Raw genomic sequence first — 17,926 nt, forward strand, 5'->3', positions numbered from 1 at the left:
TTGCAAATGGTGGGAGAAGAGGAACACCCAATCCTCTACCTAAGCAGAAAGCCTCTCCCAAGAGAACAGAAATATGCAGTACTCGAGAGAGAATGCCTTTCTGTCAAATGGGCTATGGAGACACTGTGTTATTACCTCTTAGGCCGGCGATTTACTCTTGTGACGGGCCATGCATCCCTCCAGTGGATGCAGCGGAATAAGGAAAAGAATGCAAGGGTCACCAGGTGGTTCTTGTCCCTCCAACCATTCCAGTTCTGCATATGGCACAGGGCTGGATGCCACCATGGCAATGCTGATGGTCTGTCACAAGCATATTGCCTGGCATCCCAAGTTGCCCAACTCTATGGTGTTGAGCGGGGGGGAAGGCGGATATGTGATGGGGCAAGGCTAGATGACTATGGAAGTTTAGTGGCAGATAGATATATTAGCTCCAGGCTAAACAAATCCCTGGTACCAGGATAAGTGAAATGGCAGCTGCTTCATGTCAATTAAGACATCTGGGGCCAATTAAGAACTTTCCAGAAGGCAGGGAGAAGTCTAGGTTGATTGGGACACCTGAGCCAATCAAGGGCTGGCTGAAACTAGTTAAAAGCCTCCCAGTTAGTCAGGTGGGGGTACTTGTCAGGAGCTGTGGGAAGAAGTTGTGCGGTTGGAGAGGCTGAGTAGTACACACCATATCAGGTACAAGGAAGGAGGCTTGAGGCAGTGAGGGCTGCTGTGGGGGAAGTAGCCCAGGGAATTGTACATGTCATGTTTCTAAAGGGTCAGCTACCACAGCTGATACTATTAGGGTCCCTTGCCTGGAACCCGGAGTAGAAGGTGGGCCCGGGCTCCCCCCCACCTTTGCTCCTGATTAATCACTGAGACTGGGAGACAACAGAGACTGTGAAAGGAAGGATAACTTCTCCTCACCTCCCTTGCTGGCTTATGATGAAAATGGCTCAGTAGACTGTGACCCTTGTCTCTAGAGAAAGAAGGGTTACATGGAGGGTCACAGTGAGCCTCTGAGGCTAGCGAAATCCGCCAAGAAACGTGGACCCACAGAGACAAGGACAGAGCTTTGTCACAGTATATAAATCATCTCCCCACTGTATTTTCCACTGAATGCATCCGATGAAGTGAGCTGTAGCTCGCGAAAGCTTATGCTCAAATGAATTTGTTAGTCTCTAAGGTGCCACAAGTCCTCCTTTTATTTTTGCGAATATAGACTAACACAGCTGCTACTCCTTAACCTGGTTATGTTATCTATTCAACAACAACAAAAATCTTACTTTAACACCCTGGTTGCATGTGTTGTATCCGCCTCTAGTGACTTGTTCCAACAGAGAATAAGAATCTACTACTGCTACCAACAAATGCATTGCTCTTTTAATTCAAGTGGCAGAGGGCTGTAATTTGGTGCTGAAAATCTTTGGTTTAATCTCTGCTGATGACCTACGGGGCATCTCTTTCAACCTCTAAACATGTCAACGTGTGACACAAGCAATGAAAATGTGTCACAATGAACTAAATATGGACCACCTGTGTTTTGTTGTGCACTGTGCCATAATTGAAAGATAGCTAAAAACAATCAAAACAAGTTAAGAATATTTTTTCCACTGTGTGAATGTAATAATCTTTTTTTTTTTTAAGGAAGAAAGAAAATGTCCACCATTTACATCCACAAGGACCCCCTCCCCACACACACACACACACACACACACACACACACACACTCATAGTTCATCAGTAGGTGTAACATCCTCCCCCCAACCTACAGATATACAACTCAGATCCCCTACCACCTGATCTAAAGGAATAACTGTTGTTCTTTATTTGGAACAACCCCTAGAGAAGGATGTGACACGCATGTTACCAGTGGTTACATAATTCTTTGCTAGACATCTGTACAGCGTTAGAGATCAGATCTTGGGTTCTATATTCCTGGCTCTAGGACAGGATTTTAATCTAGTAGCAAGAACAGTGGCTAGAGACAGGAGAACCAAGCCAGTGGATTTGCACATTCATTCTGAAGGTCAGTATGCTATGCAGATAAATCTTGGGTTTGCCATATTAAGTTCCCAGTTCGTTTTGAAGTAATCTTATTTGTAAAATGGAGAAATTATAATGACTTCTAGGGTAAGGTATGAGGCCTTGCTTTAATCATAATGACTGAAGGTACAGACATATGAACAGGAGTCAATAGAGATGAGACTAGAACTGATGGTCTCTAGCTCAATGCACTTTTAACTAGACTACAATGTATGTAGATGAAGAGGAGCTCTCTTGTCCATAGCATGATGGCCGCTTTGGCAGTGCGCCAGAACAGCCTCCCTGATTCACATGAAAGATGGACAATCATGCAAAATCCTGTACATTTGAGAGCTCTGGCTGGGGGAGGCTCATATTTATTTTGGATTTTTTAGATGTGCAGATCACCTTTAATTTCAGTTTAATTTTTTAAAATATTCAGCACTACTATTAGAAATAACTCAGCAGAGAAGGATGTTTTTAAATAGTATTATAGCCTTAACATTATAACAGATAGTGACAGGTTTGTTAGTTGGACATCGATTCCAGCTTAGAGCATGGAGCAGCTGACACAGGACTTCACTAATAAAGGATTAGAAATGCCAATCAAGTTAGATTTATGGAAAATAGATCCTGTCAAACTAACTTGATTTTTATGAGATTACAAGATTGATAAAGGTAATAATGTTGATGTAATATACTTAAACATCTGATAGGTTTTTGACGTGATAAAACAGGATACTTTGATTGTAAAGTTAGAATGACAAAATTAACATGGCACACATTAAATTGATTAAAAACTGGTTAACTGATGGAATCAGTGTGCTTCTACTGGGGCACACAGGTATCAGTGGATCATCCCTGCACTGTTTATCATTTGTATCCACATAAAATAATCACTGATAGAGTTTGCAGACAACACAAAGATTGGAGGAATGGTAAATAATGAAGACTACAGGTCACTGTTACAGAGAACTCTGGATCATTTGGAAAATTGGGCACATGCAAACAACATGCATTTTAATATGTACACATTTTAGGAACAAAGAATATAGCCATACTTACAGCACTGGGGACTCTATTCAGAGAAGCAGTATCTCTGAAAAAGTTTTGGGGAGGGGTGTCATGGTGGCTAATCAGCTGAGCATGAGCTCACAGTGCAACACTGTGGCCAAAAAAGCCTTATGCAATCCTTGGATGCATAGAAGGAGAATCTCAAGGAGAAGTAGAGAGGTTATTTTACCTCTGTATTTGGCATGGGTGCAACCACTAGGAATACCATGTCCAGTTCTGACTCCCACAATTCAAGAAGGGTGTTGGTAAATTGGAGAGGGTTCAGAGAAGAGGCCTGGGAATGATTAAAGGAGTAGAAAACATGCCATATAGTGACAGACTAAAGGAACTCGAACTATTTACCTTAAAGAGAAAGTTAAAGAGTGACTTGATCACAGTCTATAAGTACCTACTTGGAGAACACATTTTATAATGGACTCTTCATTCTAGCAGACAAAAATATAACACAACCCAATGACTGGAAGTTGAAGCTAGACAAATTCAGACTGAAAACAAGGTGCAAATCTTTAACAGTGAGGACAATTAACCATTGGAACAATGTACTAAGGGTCATGGTGGATTCTCTGTCACTGGCAGTTTTTAAAATGAAGATTGGATTTATTTTAAAAGATATACCCTAGTTCAAAAGGAATGATTTGGGGGAAGTTCTAAAGCCTCTGTTATAGAGGAGGTCAGATTAGATTACCACAATGGTCCCTCCTGGCCTTGGAATGTATGAACATAGGACACAGGGGGGAATCTACCCTGTGTAGAAGGCCAGCACAAAAACTATGCACCAAAGGCCCATACAAATCCTCATAAGAGGGCTTTGTGCTTGCCCTCTGCATAGGGGTGGATTTTAACCCAAAGTGATCAGGCCCTGAGCCCTCGTGCTTTTTTCCTCTGCAAAGGCAGAGGGCCAGCACTTTTCCTGAATTTAAAAAGAAAAAAGGAATCTCTTTACTGTTCCACTTAACAGAACCAAATAATGTAAAGAAACAACATGGAAGAGAAATATAAAATAAAACTGAGGAACAAAGAAGTTAATTGCACTATAGCCTTTTAATTATATAAAAAAATCAAATTAATTATTTCTACAGCACCCAAATAATGCCAAGTGCTTTCCAGACAAAATAATGACGATCCTTGGCCCAAAGAACTTATAACTTATGTGTAGCTAAGTAACATTCAGTTATAACAAAACTAAACATATGCTAAAAGTGTTCAAACAAAGGATTCTATGTAGAAGTCCAGGCTGCTGTTTCGACCTTCAGGAGGAGTCCACCCAGAATCCTTCTTTTTGTAGTGTTGGTAGGAAGGTCTCTGTGGGTTAATATGTTGGTCAGAGGTGTGTTGGAAATATTCCTTGAGTCGGAGACGTCGAAAATAGGATTTTAGGTCACGACAGAACTGTATCATGCTCGTGGGGGTGGAGGGGCAAAAGGAGAGGCCCCGAGATAGGATAGATTCTTCTGCTGGTTTAAGAGTATAGTTGGATAGATTAACAATATTGCTAGGTGGGTTACAGGAACCACTGTTGTGGCCCCTTGTGGCATGTAGTAGTTTAGATAGCTTAGTGTCCTTTTTCTTTTGTAGAGAAGCAAAGTGTGTGTTGTAAATGGCTTGTCTATTTTTTGTAAAGGCCAGCCACGAGGAAGTTTGTGTGGAAGGTTGTTTTTTTATGAGAGTATCCAGTTTTGAGAGCTCAATCTTTCCCTGTTTGCTGTAGAGGATGTTGATCAGGTGGTTCCACAGTTTCTTTGAGAGAGTGTGGCACAAGCTGTCGGCATAGTCTGTGTGGTATGTAGATTGTAATGGATTTTTTACCTTCAGTCCTTTTGCTATGATGTCCATCTGTTTGCATTTGGAGAGGAAGATGATGTCTGTCTGTAAATGGCAACGTGAGGCTTGTGGTCATTAGCACTATCCCTGTTGGCCTCTTCCTCATTGGTGCAGGACAACACAAAGGGGTTTCAGGGAACAGGGCAGATTTGGTGTATGTCAGCATGATGTTCTCACTTTTTATTTGTTTATTCAGGGCCATATTCTGCCATCCTTATGTGCAGAGTAATTTACTACTTAATGTGAAGTTAGCCCTTTTTTAAAAAAATTATTTGCAGAGACATTAATCAGTCAGCCAACAGGCATCTTTCCCATGCTCTGGGTGCTCTTATAACACCAACACTTTATAAGCTCAAAATTTTCATATCATATAGCAACATAATATTCTGTCATTCCTACATGATGTAAGATCAACAATAACTCCACCCTGCAGCGAAGATAAAATTGTTCAGTTTTCGAGATCCAAACCACCAAAGTTTGTATCTGAAGTTTTGGTTTAAACCCCTCTCTAGTTCCAAGCAACATGTGTCCCAGCCATCCGCCTAGGCATTCGTATCAGGCTGATTGCAGTGTAGTTTACTCCTGTGGTTACCGTCTACTGTCAATAACTTCCTATAATCCTGTATGCACTCTCCTCTCAGTGCAGACCCTGTGTAGTGATGGATTTGACCAGTTCTTCCCCCTCCTCCTACACTTTTTTCCCAATCCCAATCCCTGATTTAAGAGGGGGAATATAGGTGATGTCCATGTGCCAGCTCTGTGACATGCTTGTCTGTTTAACTATGTGGCAGGGCAGCTGGAATGGAGGGAAAGCTCTAGATGAGTAACAAGCTGTGCCTGATAAATCACTAACACTTACAACATGTTCTCATTCCATCTGCCCCCAGGGGCCAAGAAGACTACAGCTAGGGATTACAACACAGTCAGGCACTGAATGGGGAAAAGGAGGAGGAGGAGGGGTTTGTGGAAGGAAAATGCACATTACTGCCATCTCCAGTTACTGCCTGAGTACACAAGGAAAGCTGATTTACTGGATACAGGCAGAAGCCCTAGGGCTTGAAACAGGATATATTTCCGAACATGGGCAAAGTCACGTAGGAGGAAGAGAGAGAGGCTCTGAGCCCTGCTGGCCCTGGGTCACTTAGCACAGCAGCATGCCAGAGGCTATAGGGAGGCAAAAGGCTTGAGGAAGCCTGTTGAAAGCAGAGAGGGCAGTATTTGGCACTACCAACTGGAGAGAGTCACAGGAGCTGCTGCTTTAATCTGCCCTCTGGGATTCCAGGACAAACACATACACATGATGCAAAACAAGAGCTAGGGGTTGCTACAGATTTGGAGGCCTATTGGCATTTTGCCAATACAAGTGGTAAACAGATCTAGAAGCTGAATTGACTGAACCCTTAGGACTGTCACTGACTGACTACACTTCCCAGGTATCTTGCTCATGCAGGATGTATACAATTGCTTTCTATTCCAGCGCTGCCCTTTGAGATGGAGAGACACTGCCCAATCAGGATGAATTTTATAGCAGTTAAGGTATCACCTGCTAAGCACTCTGAGGCTTCATATGAAAGACACTATAGAAATACAATCCATTATTTGTACTCTTTATTAGTGTGAAAGAGTTTGGGGCATGTGTATTTCATTTTAGGGCCACAGTTTTTCAAAGATTTTAATTTCTCAATATGTGGCTGCAAGTATATACATGCAGCATCCCTCATTTGTGTATATAAAGTACTTCCCTGGGTTATAGAAGCTACTAAATTGTATGCACAAGTAACTGTCAGTGCAAGGTGCAGGTGCAAATTTAGGGGCTGGGTTGGGATCCTTTTGAAAATTTTCCACAAAAGTTAGGCACCTATATTGAGATCAAAGCACAGAAATATCTGAGATCTAGTTTTCAGAGGTGCTAAGCATGTACCCACTGTTACCAATTAAATCAATAGAAACTTAGGTGTTCAGCAGCCTTGGGGAAAAAAATCGAACAACTTGTTTAGCTAACTAAGCCTGGATTCAGGTCTCTAGCTTTAGTTCTTCAAATCTACAAGTCAATTCAGATCAGTTCACTTGGCACAACTCTTTTGACTTTAAGTGAGTTTGCCCCTAATTACATCAGGGCTGAATTTGACCAGACATCCTGAAATATTCCTTCAAATTGCCATATTTTGACAACTTTCTCTGCTATTCTAAACGTCAATTTTTTTTGTGATCAAGGATGGAAGGACATGCTGGACATCAGAAAAAACAACACAATGCAACAACTTTTAATTCTACACATTTAGCTACTTTATCTGATTCTGTAATTACTGTGTGGTCAATTCCACAATCCAATCAGTGAGCCCAGAAGAGCTGACACTGTCAGAAAGGACTCTTCAAGCAACAGAACTGGAATGCTAAGTGCATCAGCTGTATCTGTTCATGATTTATTACCATCATTATGGTTTCTACTACAAGTTTTGAAATTGTGCAAATTATGGCAGTGTAACCTAGTGAACAGAAAATGGATTGAAAAAGAGGAGCAGAGCTGTTCGAAACTTAGTTTCCAGCCCACAAGAAATTCTGATATTAAAAAAAAAAAGTGTTTGCTTGTATTTGGAAATAAATAACTAATTTTCAAAATTTCCTGTAGAAAGAAAATTTTGAAATTTTTAGTTTTGGGACACCTCCCCCAGCCCTGAGAGGTTTTGGTTCAATATTTTCAAAACAAAATGGAGCAGCCAGCTGCCTTCTTCCCAGAAAACCCAGGGCGGGATTGTGGAGAGTTCCCTGCCATACAGAGTGGAGAACCTGGTACTCTGGCTGGTGCTGCGGATCTCAGGGTTTCTAGGCTGCTGGGGCTTCACAGCAAGAAGCCTGGAAGCTCTGTGGTCCCTGACTTTGCAGCAGTAAGCAAGGCAAAGCTACCTCAGATCCATGGACCCTGGAAGCCTGGGGTCCCCAGGAACGCTCCAGGCAAGCTGGCAGGAAGCCAGGCAGGTTTGGGGAGGAAGTCTGTCAACACTGTACCATTTCTGTAGAACCTTTTGGTTTTGACAAATTGGTATCTTCCTTTAAAAAACAATTTCATCGGAAGATTCCTGACCAGCTCTACTCGGGAGACCCAGGATCTATTCCCAGCTCTGCTGCTAGCCTGCTGGGTGGTCTTGGGCAACTTATTTCATCTCTATGTTTCAGTTTCCCCATCCGTAAAATGGAGATACACTTACCTCTTTTGTAAAATGATTTGAGACCTACCAATGGAAAGTACTATTTAAGAGCTATGTATTATTATTTGCATAATTTAAGAAAACATTTTAATAACCCAAAACACAATTAGATGCCACACTGTGCAAACTCAACAAATAACCCTCTTCCTGGGGCTTGGCTTTGTTAAAAAAGAAGTTAATAAGATAAAGTTCAGCTTAAGCCTTCTACAAGGCTTGGCTGTGTCTAGTGTTCCTATATCATGATTGCTCAGCCCATACCCTAGAGCTTCTCTCACTTCCCTTTATATACTGTTTCTGGGTCAGGAAATAGCCACCTGCCACAGAGTCAATGAAACCCACTTAAACCTTTTGTATCAGACCAATTCCTATAACAGGGTGTGGCGTTTCAGGCAAATGCTATTAGCCAGGTTACAAATGTAACATTCTCTAACTAATTTGTTTAGGGCCATATACAACCACCAATCTATGCACAGAACTATCTGACCACTTTTGTCTGAAAGTCCAAGTATTTTAGCCTTAGTTTTAAAATTCTCATGAATGGTGGCAAACCAAATATGTATATTTGTTATCAACATTTTAACGTGCTTCATTATCAAACATTCAACAAATCATTCAATGCCATAGAAAAAAGCGCCTGCAAAAACATTTGAAGTTACCGGCCATCAAATAGAAACCAAGGAAAGAAGTATTAATACATTTCTGAAGAGCTGCACATACTTTGTAGCTACTTTAAAAAATCCAGTGCCTTGAATCCAAAGCAGTAGATAAATTAAAAAAAAAAGTAATATAAAGTTCCATTAAAAACAATTCAGCAGATGCATCATTCTGGAGGGGGATTTGTAATCCTCAATTTTATTTCTGCAAACCCTTTCCATGGAACTCTCCTTTGAGACAACTGAAGGAGTTGGGGATATAGCATGAGAGAAGGCCTTTGAACTTGTACAAAAGTAAAGAAAAACCTCATAAATTACAAAACCATAGCTTTGATTTACTCTGTGCTTTTAACTTTTCAGAAAGTACAGATAGAAGGCACGATGCACCTGATTCTCCATTGCGCTTTATCTTATGTAATCTTCACATTGTGTAAAGTAGGTGTAAAACACTACCCATTCAGAGTTAGTAGCATTTTATATCCATTTTGGACTCCCATTCCGCTAGTATAAATGGAGTATACAAAATGCAGGGCAACAGAAAGTCAGGTCCAATCCATCTTGATTTCAACAGAACTTTACATCAGTTGAGCAAACAAAGTTTTGTCTGTTATGTAGGCAAAATGGAAATTGTAAGTCAAAGCTAAACCACGTGGATATATATTTGCAGTACTGATTGATAAGGAGAGGCTGTTGAGATTCAGGAGTCAGATCTCTATGTATAGAGATAAGATACAGAGATTCATTTTTCTTTTTGTCTTGTTCACCCATTGCATTTAACTTATCAATACAAATCACCTAGCATCATTGCAAGTAAAATCATGATACTGGGACCTACTTCTTTAGGTCATATGATATAAATAAATAAATAACTAAATAAATCTATACTTGGATCTGGCAATTTCTAGAGATCCAAAAATCTAGGACCACTACTTATTTACAATTCCAGGATGTTGTTACCTTATTTCCATGTTTGTGCAAAACAACTTTGTGCATTTTTTAAAATCCATGTGTCTGCAACAATAAAAGAAAGTTGAAGGAGAAAAAGAACGAAAAGAAGCAAAACTGCTACTCAAGAGACAGGGTCAAAGTTTGGGTCACTTGTTCGTCAGGCCTACAGGACAGGAGAGCCTTGCACTGCTCGAGTGAGCTCTTCTAGCTGGCACTCTCAGCAGTGCTAGCAGGCTCCAGAAGATTTGTTGCAGTGACAAGGAACCAACGGCAGAACTAAGGGACTAGATGCAATAAAGCAATGTTTACTGAAAAAAATCAAGAAAAAAAAATGAAAACAAAAGTTGAACTGATAAACTTGGCTGAGTCTCACTTCCCAGTTATTAACTATACAAACAAGAACACACTTACATCCTAGGGATCATGCATGTTAGTCTCTGCCCTGTTGCTGACAGGTTCCATGCTCTGAGTTTGCATTTCAGGGTCCGCATAATCCATTTCTTTCAGTCAATTTCTCCCCTCTTTTCAGGAATAAAGAGAAGAACATGACAGAAACAGAGATGGTAAGCATTCTCATTACCATCTGACTTCTAATCCAACACAATTGTACAAAGAGCAACAGGAGCCTCATGCAGTTAATTCCAAGTTCCAGTTTACCCAATATTTGAAATCTTTGGAAAATTTTGAGTAAAATTGCTTTTGTTTCACAAGAATTTCACAAACCTAAGAACAGGCAGTTTTGACAAAAAATCTTCACTATGAATATTTCATCCAGTTCCACAAATGAAAACCTGCACTCTCTGTGACATATCCATTACGCCAGTCTCCTTGCCCAGCATGATAAGCCAAGAGGCTTCGGTTGCTGCTAGAATGATTTCCATGTGGGAAATTGTAAGGGCCAAAGGTGAGATCCTGACAAATGGCAAAACTCTACATTTTTATCTTTTATTGTTGTTGTGAAAATGCAGCTACCACCATGTAAACAGAAATGCCAGTGCCCTGTAAACTCACACATCCCCCAGCACACTCACCTTAATAAATTGTGAACTTCAAATCCTAATTTGGACAATTGAAATGCTAACATCATTAGCCATAGGTCATTTTTCCCAAACCCCCACTTAACTGTAAAGAGGACATGGAAATTAAATGCAAAAAAATTAATGTTGCGTTCACATCTGTCATGAAATTAGAGTCACAAAAGTTAGGAAATGGAAAAGCTAGTTTCCAACAGCAACTGGAACTCAACCATATTCATGTTTTATGGTGCATGTTGGACAAAGAATTATACTGTAATATTAAGCTACACATTTAACAAAAAGAAAACAGGAATATAAACTACAACGTATCTGAGTGAATGCTGCTGTTTGACACATTTGTTCATTTCCTGACTTTGTGATTCTAACTCTGCAACCTTAATAGTGAGCCCATGTAATTTTTGCATTTAACAACTGAAAAACACAAGTGTCTCCATGTTTCTCCACTACTTAGCATATCCAAGCATGTCCCTGGAGAACCCCTAAACTATTCAGCACTGCTTCTCAGTTCCCAGACCCTATTAAGATTCGAGGAGACACACTTCAAAAGCCATGCATAATCACAGGTTTCAGAGTAGCAGCCGTGTTAGTCTGTATTCGCAAAAAGAAAAGGAGTACTTGTGGCACCTTAGAGACTAACAAATTTATTAGAGCATAAGCTTTCGTGAGCTACAGCTCACTTCATCGGATGCATTTGGTGGAAAAAACAGAGGAGAGATTTATATACACACACACACACACACACAGAACATGAAACAATGGGTTTATCATACACACTGTAAGGAGAGTGATCACTTAAGATAAGCCATCACCAACAGCAGGGGGGGGAAGGAGGAAAACCTTTCATGGTGACAAGCAGGAAGGCTAATTCCAGCAGTTAACAAGAATATCAGAGGAACAGTGGGGGGTGGGGTGGGAGGGAGAAATACCATGGGGAAATAGTTTTACTTTGTGTAATGACTCATCCATTCCCAGTCTCTATTCAAGCCTAAGTTAATTGTATCCAGTTTGCAAATTAATTCCAATTCAGCAGTCTCTCGTTGGAGTCTGTTTTTGAAGCTTTTTTGTTGAAGTATAGCCACTCTTAGGTCTGTGATCGAGTGACCAGAGAAATTGAAGTGTTCTCCAACTGGTTTTTGAATGTTATAATTCTTGACGTCTGATTTGTGTCCATTCATTCTTTTACGTAGAGACTGTCCAGTTTGGCCAATGTACATGGCAGAGGGGCATTGCTGGCACATGATGGCATATATCACATTGGTAGATGCGCAGGTGAACGAGCCTCTGATAGTGTGGCTGATGTGATTAGGCCCTATGATGGTATCCCCTGAATAGATATGTGGACAGAGTTGGCAACGGGCTTTGTTGCAAGGATAGGTTCCTGGGTTAGTGGTTCTGTTGTGTGGTGTGTGGTTGCTGGTGAGTATTTGCTTCAGATTGGGGGGCTGTCTGTAAGCAAGGACTGGTCTGTCTCCCAAGATCTGAGAGAGCGATGGCTCGTCCTTCAGGATAGGTTGTAGATCCTTGATGATGCGTTGGAGAGGTTTTAGTTGGGGGCTGAAGGTGATGGCTAGTGGCGTTCTGTTGTTTTCTTTGTTGGGCCTGTCCTGTAGTAGGTGACTTCTGGGTACTCTTCTGGCTCTGTCACCGGCAACCACACAACAGAACCACTAACCCAGGAACCTATCCTTGCAACAAAGCCCGTTGCCAACTCTGTCCACATATTTATTCAGGGGACACCGTCATAGGGCCTAATCACATCAGCCACACTATCAGAGGCTCGTTCACCTGCGCATCTACCAATGTGATATATGCCATCATGTGCCAGCAATGCCCCTCTGCCATGTACATTGGCCAAACTGGACAGTCTCTACATAAAAGAATAAATGGACACAAATCAGACGTCAAGAATTATAACATTCAAAAACCAGTCGGAGAACACTTCAGTCTCTCCGGTCACTCGATTACAGACCTGAGAGTGGCTATCCTTCAACAAAAAAACTTCAAAACCAGACTCCAACAAGAGACTGCTGAATTGGAATTAATTTGCAAACTGGATACAATTAACTTGGGCTTGAATAGAGACTGGGAGTGGATGGGTCATTACACAAAGTAAAACTATTTCCCCATGTTATTTCTCCCCCTCAACTGTTCCTCAGACATTCTTGTTAACTGCTGGAAATGGTCCACCTTGATTATCACCATAAAAGGTTTCCGCCCCTCCCCTCCCTGCTGGTAATAGCTCATCTTAAGTGATCACTCTCCTTACAGTGTGTATGATAAAACCCATTGTTTCATGTTCTCTGTGTGTGTATATAAATCTCCCCACTGTATTTTCTACTGAATGCATCTGATGAAGTGAGCTGTAGCTCATGAAAGCTTATGCTCAAATAAATTTGTTAGTCTCTAAGGTGCCACAAGTACTCCTTTTCTTTTTGCGAATACAGACTAACACGGCTACTACTCTGAAACCTGTTAAAAAGCCAGGACACTTGAACATAGTGGCACTTATACTAGCTGATGAATGACAATGATAAATGAGATTAAAAAAATATTGAGGCTTTGAATGAAAAGGCAAACCAAAGCACATCTTTCTTTCTTTCTTTCACAGATTTATCTATATTCAGATATTTCTGTCACACACACAGACACACCCCTTCCCTACACCTACCTCTTTAAAGCTGAAAACACCAAAAGAAAACTGAGTTCCAGTGCAACAGATTTAAACTTCAGTTTATTAACCTTCTTAGAATCCCCATAAGCCAAAAATCAAAGACTCAGCCAAAGAACCTTGGAGTTTGTTTAACAGTGGAACTTTCCATTTGTAGAGAAGTATTGAGTCACATCTTTCTCTGCAAATGGAAAGTTACACAGTTAATCCATATCCTATAATTACTTCGTTTGAAAACTAATTGGAAATGGTCTCTCCCACTTTCTGGATACACTGTGATGCCTACTTTGAGCAAGATGTGGCTCAGAGTACTGCAAAGCCTCTATTCCTGTGTGCTTCCTAGCAGATGGCTCAGTAGCAACATTATAACAGTCTCAGACCAGGCCAACTGTGTGCCTCCAGAAACCCCAGGAGGAGCGCTGTACATGTAGCTCACCAAAAGGTTATTTTTCTAAACTACTTTTTCTTTTTTGGAAGTAGAATGCTTGCCCACTGATTCATCTCAACTGGGTAGTGTCCTTCCCTAGAGAGCTCTGAGGAGCAGTCAGAGCTGTTCAGAGGACCTAGCTCCAAAATGAATACATCTGACAGAAGCTGAATAAAAATATTCATGCCCTGGAAAAAAATCTCATGAAGGGCAGTTAAGTGCCTAACTTCTATCTGTCCCTTTGAAAATATGCCCCCTTGAGCTTTAAAGATAATATTCCAGATCCTCAGATGGTGTAAACTGGTGTCATCCATTGACTTCAACTGGAGTGCTGATGATTTTCAACAGGAAGGAACCGACCCAGTGTGTTTTTATCACTTGAAAGTTAAGGGTTTTTAAAAACACCTATGCACAGAAGAAATGCCTTGTCATATGAGTTGCCTAACAGAGTGGGTGGGGATTGGTGAATAAGTTATTTCAAAGAAAATAAATTAACAGATAAGAAAAATATTCTTTTCTATTTTACCACCATTCATCATTATAGCAAAGTAACTCACAGGGAGAAATACACTCGTATTTCCAGGGATGATTAAGCCCCTCATTTCTTCTGGAAGAGGGGAGAGTTGAGGTCTTGTGCAGGGTCATCCCTAGCTATACTGGGGCCCTATGCAGGCCTCGGCAGGGGGGGCTGGCTTGGGGGGCAAAGGAAACCATGCCCCAGCACTCACTGGCAGCATAGTTAGGGCTGGGTTACTGCACTTCCCACCACCAGTGAGTGCAGGCCCAGCCCTGCTTCAGTCCTCAGGAGAGTGGGGGTGGGACTGGGGCAGAGCAGGAGTGGGAAGGGGTGTCTGGCAGGAAAGGGGTAAAATCTTTTGAATGCCCTGCTAAAATGCTGGCCAAGCCCTGCTTTCTGGTAGAGAAGCTAGGTGCAGGGGCTCAGGCAGCCAGCAGAGAGCCCAGCTGCAGGCCCTAATGAGGGCCAGTTCACAGCAATGACTTGAGCTAAGTAGCGGCAGCTGGGCTGAGGAAGGGAAGGGCTATAAAAGCCCTGGAGAAAGCTCAGTCAGGAGGCTAGCCTGGGAGGGGATAGGAGGCTTACAGCTTTATCGCCTCACTAAAGGCAAGGGGCCTCACCAGCTAGGAGATCTTGGGAAGAGTCTGAATGGGTGTAGGTGTTGGGGAATAAAAGGGACTATATAGTTGTACTGTAAATAGAGACACAAGGGTGAAGCACCAAAGAAGGTGTGGGGACTCTTTATTTGTCCAGCCGGCACAAGGAGGTGGAAGCCTGTGCTGATCTTGTGATGGGGTGGGAAGAGGCAGGGCTTGGGCAGAGCAGGGGCAGGGGCTATGGGGAAGAGGCAGGGCAGCTGTGTACTTTGCATATCTGGTCTTGTGATCCTCAGAACATTTCCTAACCACAAAGCTGCTATAGACTGCCTTTTGATAGTGTATTGTCCAGTACAAGAAGGGCATCCTGATGTTTGTGCAAGACTTTGAACCAAAATTTGATTTTAATAATTAGTTTCCCTTCCTTTTTTGCTGATTTTCTAAAATAAAGCAATTATATGAATCAGTCCTGTTGTGGGTTTTGTTTCCTTGCAAAACTCAGTTTATTCTTGTATGGATCTCAATATGACCTTTGTTATGCAGGAGGTCAGATAAGAGGATCAGAATAGTCTCTTATAGCCTTGTAATCTATGGATATAGACTCTTAGACTGAAGCCAGAAGGGACCATCGTGATCATCTAGTCTACTTCCTGCACATTGCAGGCCACAGAACCTCACCTACCCACTCCTGTAATTGACCCATAACCTCTGGCTGAGTTACTGAAGTCCTCAAATCATGATTTAAAGACTTCAAGTTATAGATGTTTAAAGCAGCAAGTGACCCATGCTGCAGAGCAAGGTGAAAAAATCCTCAAGGTCTCTGCCAATCTGACCAGGGGAAAATTCCTTCCCAACTCCAAACGTGGCAATCAGTTGGACCCTTAGCATGGGGGCAAGACACCTGGGAAAGAATTCTCTGTAGTAACTCAGAGCCTTCCCTATCTAATGTCTCATCACTGGCTATTTGGCTACATGCCATTGTAAGCAATCTCATCATACTATCCCCTCAATAAGTGTAACAAGTTCAGCCTAGAAACCAGTTAGGTTTTTTGCCTCTACTGCTCTGGAAGGCTGTTCCAGAACTTTACTCCTCTGATGGTTAGAAACCATCATCTAATTTCAAGGCTAAACTTGTTGATGGCCAGTTTATATACATTTGTTCTTGTGTCCATAGTGGCACTTAAATAATTCCTCTCCCTCCCTGGTATTTACCCTCTGATGTATTTATAGAAAGCAGTCATATTTCCCCTCAGCCTTCGTTTTGTTAGGCTAAACAAGCCAAGCTCTTCGGGTCTCCTCTCATAAGGTAGGTTTTCCATTCCTTGGATCATCCTAGTAGCCCTTCTCTGCACGTGTTCCAGTTTGAGTTCATCTTTCTTAAACATGAGGCGCCAGAACTGCACACTGTATTCTGGATGAGGTCTCACCAGTGCCTTATATAATGGTATTAACACTTCCCTGTCTTTACTGGAAATACCTAGCCTGATACATCCTAGGACTGCATTAGCCTTTTTCACGGCTGCATCATATTAGCAGCTCATAATCATCCTGTGATCAACCAATACACGCAGATCCTTCTCTTCCTGTCACTTCCAAATGATACATCTCCAGCTTATAGCAAAAATTCTTGTTGTTAGTCCCTAAATGCATGACTTTGCACTATTAAATGTCATCTCATTTCTATTATTCCAGTTTTCATGTTCATCCAGATCTTCTTGTATGATATTCTGTTCGTATTGGCAGTACCTCCCAAATTTGTGTCTTCCACAAATTTTATTAGCACACTTTCATTTTTTGCGCCAAGATCATTAATAAAAATATTGAATAAGATTGGTCCCAAGACCCATCCCTGAGGAACTTTATAGTTACTTCCCTCCAGCCTGACAGTTCACCTTTCAGTATGATCCATTGTAGCCAACCCTTTAACCAGTTCTTCATCCATCTTTCAATTCTCATATTAATCCCCATCTTCTCCAATTTAACTAATAATTTCCCATATGGAACTGTATCAAACGCATTACTAAAATCCAGGTAGATTAAATCTTCTGCATTTATTTTGTCTAAAAAATCAGTTATCTTCTCAAAGAAGATCAGGTTATCCTAGCACAAGCTACCATTTATAAAACCATGTTGTATTTTATCCTAATTTCCATTCACCTCTATGTTCTTAACTGCTTTTTCTTTCAAAATTTGTTCTAAGACCTTGCATACAATTGAGGTCAAACTAACAGGTCTGTAGTTTCCCAGATCACTTTTTCCCTCCTTTCTTAAAAATAGGTACTATATTAGCAATTCTCCAGTCACATGAATGATCATCCTGTTAAAAGAATTCTTTAGTTTCTGGTCTGAATGCTAAGAATGTTACTTTCTATTTCTTTCTCCTTTGTTCTTTCACCCAGCTCTAGTTATCCCAGGGAAAATTCCTTAGGCTTACCTATGAATAAACATAGTAGCGCTTTAACTATACCTGTATAAAAGTTGCAGCAGTGTTACACAGTTATATTGGGATAAAAGTGCTCATACTAGTCTTGCTTGTTTCTGTACAGGAAGGGCGAATAAGCTATTTTAATGTAAGGCCCCTTTGTACTGGTATATCTGCATCCACATTAAGAGTTGTACTAGTATTACTTTATCAGTAAAAACCCAACCAAACAAAAAATAACACCCCTTGCTGACATAGTTATCTTGGTACAACAACTGTGTAGACCACACCTTACAATTATAAGTTTATAAAACAGGTATCCAAATGTAAAGACATTTAATTATGTTTTTCCAGGGATGTTTACATAGCACTTGCCTATTTTACAAATATTTCAGAGATCATTTATTGTATGGTCTTTGGTATTTTAAAGGAACATAACTGTAATTAATATCAGACCATAAGTCCATCAAATCTGCTAACTGGCTGTGGTGAATCATAGAACTAGAAGGGGCCTTGAGAGATCATCTAGTCCAGTCCCCTGCACTCA

At 41.1% G+C, this 17,926-nt stretch overlaps 1 protein-coding gene across 1 annotated transcript in view; it reads right to left on the bottom strand.

Moving 5' to 3' along the window:
- RANBP3L (RAN binding protein 3 like) overlaps positions 1-13,596 on the bottom strand; it is an 89,088-nt gene extending 75,492 nt beyond the window's left edge. The window contains exon 1 of the mRNA XM_043514940.1: positions 13,418-13,596. The gene's annotated coding sequence lies outside the window, so the exon portion shown is untranslated. The remainder of the gene's footprint in view (positions 1-13,417) is intronic.
- Between the last annotated feature and the right edge of the window lie 4,330 nt (positions 13,597-17,926).

Source organism: Dermochelys coriacea, chromosome 5 (genome assembly GCF_009764565.3).
Source record: "Dermochelys coriacea isolate rDerCor1 chromosome 5, rDerCor1.pri.v4, whole genome shotgun sequence".
In the NCBI taxonomy this organism is placed as follows: domain Eukaryota; kingdom Metazoa; phylum Chordata; order Testudines; family Dermochelyidae; genus Dermochelys; species Dermochelys coriacea.